This window comes from Geospiza fortis, unplaced genomic scaffold (assembly GCF_000277835.1).
Source record: "Geospiza fortis unplaced genomic scaffold, GeoFor_1.0 scaffold219, whole genome shotgun sequence".
NCBI lineage: Eukaryota > Metazoa > Chordata > Aves > Passeriformes > Thraupidae > Geospiza > Geospiza fortis.
Window position 1 is genome coordinate 1,195,050 of NW_005054376.1, and position 3,774 is coordinate 1,198,823.

Sequence of the window (3,774 nt, forward strand, 5' to 3'; positions counted from 1 at the left end):
CTGGCTCTTGGGTTTCTGGTGTTCTTGCCTTTAGACATCAGTGCCTGTTTTTTGAGTTGTTTGGGATTTCAATAATGTACTCAAGGCTACTGAGTCAAACGGAGTTAGGCTCAGACCTCAAAACTATTACAGATTTCCCATCAAACCTCCAGGGGACCAGTTTAACATTCAGGCTACAGGCTATGTAATGTACTTTACCACAAAGTTGATTAGTTTTCACATCAATAACCCATATATGTGCTACTATTTCAAAAATCAGTGGATCAGTTTAAAGGGAAAACTGTACGCAATACTTTAGAATCATTACCAACTGAAGTGACTGACTCAGAGGTAGTAGGAAACCATCAAGACTGTGGCAATAGAATGAAACAAGCTTTTAAGGAGGTAGAGCTGTGGCTAATTTTGAGTGAGAGTCATCAAAATATCACTGTATGTACTTCTAGGGAGCCAAAAATTGTCTTGCTGTGTTGTTCCACATCACTCTGAGCCATTTTGGATCAGCCTCCAGTGTAGTGAGATGTTTAAGATGACTTACAGAAGTGTTGAGAGAGGAAACAAGGTGAAAAGCATTTTCAAGGCTGATGCAGTAGTAAAAATGCTGGTCTCTGATGAAATGAGAAAACCTGGCTGGAGTATGGGGATGTTGATTTACTGTGCTTGACACACAGAAATGCTCAACTGATGTTCTTCTCAAGAGAAATTTCTGAGTCAAAGATGACACAGCAATGGTGTGTTCAGCGTTTGCACTAGTATCAAAGTAAATTTATCAAAGACCCAGGATACAAGAAGTCAACTTGCGCTAATTAGAAGTAGATCTCACTGTTGCAATCAAATACTATGTTTTAGTCAATAAAGAGCACAAAGCCAAACCAAGACCTGATGTAAACCAGTCCAACCCTGCAACAGCAGCTGCTTTAGATATTACTTTAACCTGCCTTTACAACACAACAAAACATAGCTAATATTGATTCCTTTAAAAGCTGGCACATTATCTATGGTCTTGTATGTGTTCTGGTAAGACATGACTCTTCCTGGGAGGGACCATGTGCTTTCAATGAAGACAGCAGGAGCCAAGCACTTTTAGTCAGTAGCTTTGAAAGACAGCCCTGTGTCTCACTGTAAATCAACCCTCACTGGAAGCAACCATCTGGGATGATTGTTGCTGGAGCCATTACACATGGAATAACTTTAACTCCTCTGTCTAATTCTATGTTACATACAGGATTTGTAATACCCCGAATTATTAATACCATGTTTCTGATTTATATATATATATTTTTTTTTAATCCACAGTCCATGTCAAGTCTTTGGAAAAAAAAAATAACACACAACTTTTTGATCATCATACAGCTTTTAATTTGAAGCTTGTTTATTCTTCCTGTCCCAGCTGTAAAACAGGATGAAAAAAAGAGAACAGACTTGAACAAATATGCAAAAAATCATCTGCAGAGATACTTTATCCTGAATCACCATCCAGCTCTATCTGGTTGACATTATTGCCTCCCTCGGCAAATGACTGATCCTCAGAAATATTTCCCGCTTTCTCTGACTTCAGGGATGGGTTTAGTTAATTCCTATATTATGGAGCTATTGTCTTTGTTCAGGTCCTCTGATTTTATTCCCATTATTCCCCTTGATTTTCCAGTTAATTTTTGGAAATCTCCTGAAGTCAACATATGTAACAGAAAGAGAAGCAACAACCACATTTTGGAGGAAGATTGCCTGCTCTTCTCTGTGTTATTTTTTATCTTTTCTGGTGTAGTCCTAGGAAGAGCTCCTGGAGCTGACTTCATTGCCCATGTCCTTTACCAGGAACCTATTAGGGATAGTAAATGTAACCCAGATAGACATCAACAATACAGCTCAAAATTAATGAAGAACAAAAAATAAAAAAGGAAGAGGAAAAACACCATTATCTTTTATTATTTGGTGTTTCCTCGTGTGTATTATTTTCTTTTCAAGGGATGGAGAGGTGAAGAACAAAATCAAAACTCTCCCCTCACCAAGGACTGTGATGGAACCAAGCAAAGGGGAGCAGAAAGGATTTCTGGTATGTCCTGGTATAGGCAGTTGCCAAACTTTTCTCAGCTACCTCCCAGCCACATCAACCTTTAATTCCAGCCTTCAATTCCATCACCCTGGGTTTATGGTGCACCAAAGCTCTGAGCTGCTAGGCTCAGTGTGGGGTTTATGATTTTCCTGAAAGCCCTGATTGAAGTGTTCAACTGCCCAGACATGCAACATCAATTAATACAACAAATCATAAAAAAATTATAATAACTGGACAATTAAGTCATTGTAAATTTGGTTACTGCAGTGGCTCATCACTTCAGCCACTCTCATCCCACTGAATGCAGCATGGGATACTTCCACTGAAAGAAGCATGGGATACTCCCACTCCCAAGCTGCTAGCACAGCCAGCCTGCCCCAAGCTTCTGTTACCACAGATGTTTCAAAAGGCGGGATCCCACCACCAGTGCAATGACCACAGGTACCCTGAATCTTGGCCAGGAGTTTTGCCTTCTCCCCTTCAGCTCTATGACATCCCCTGCTTTTGTCCTTTTGTGGGCTCTGAAATGTGTCTCAGCTTTCTGCCCTAAATTCAGCAAGGCCAAGGAAGCAAAGAAAGGACTGGGGTAAGGGGTTAAGGAGCACTTTCATTATCAGTTTAGTCTATGCTTTGTTTCTAAGCACCTATTTTCTAGGTTTTGTGTAAAAGAGACCCATAGGCTGAACAAACTGTTGTGGATGAAAAGCACCCAAGAAGGGGTCTGAGCCATAAAGTCCCTTTTGTGCTGCAGGAGGAGACATATTTGTCCGCTGTTTGTTTGAGCAGTGATATAAAGGAACCAAGGAACCAAGATCCACTTGGTGACAGGAATTACAGGAATTACAGATTCAGAGAGTGGCATAATCAGTTTTCCTGCTGGCATGTCTGCATTGTTCTAGATACAGCCTCTTATGCCTCTCTCCCTCAAAATTGTTCCTAGCTGTATTTGTTTCCTGCTACTCAATTTTTACATATGTAAAAATCACAGGTAGAGGTTCTTTTACTTTCCTAAATTCCTACACTCCCATCTAAAGTCTGCTTTTTTTTTTCTTTTCCTCAAAATGGTAGCTTTTCCCATTGCTTAATCTCACACTTTCATTTGTAACCACAGTTGGATGCAAGTTAATTTGCAGTTTGATGATGACACTTCCCCATTGCTGAGTCTCTGAACGCAAAGGTATTTTTTTTCCTTGGGCACCAGTAATGCTGATGAGGTCAACAGAGCTTTGGGAATAGGTTTTATTACTTAAAAGCTCTTCCAGAACTAGCTGATTGGAGCACAAAGTATTGTTTTATATTGCAAAAACTGTGGCTACCTAACTTAAACCAGTTGAAAGGCAGAAAATAATTCATCAGTATGTTGCAGTGGGGTTTATAATGGCCCTGTGCAAAGCTTATCTTAGTAAAGTAAAATGTCTTCCTACAAACTAAACTGTTTAGGCAGCAGAGGCTTTGGAACATCATCTTTATAACAGTCCCTAAATTAGCTCAACTTGTTTGTTCTATAAAGGACAACAAACTTTTAAGTAAACAGCAGGGCAAACTTTTCCAGCTGCAAAGGGGATTTGGAGGCAGTGTGCATCACTAGTGAAGTGCACAGCATTTGGTTAAAAGGAGACCAGTTCCCAAAGCATGCATCTTGGTACAAGCACAGATTCAGCTAGATCAGCATAAAGATACTTCTAGGGATCACACAGTGTTAGTGTGCCACTCTAGAGAGACAC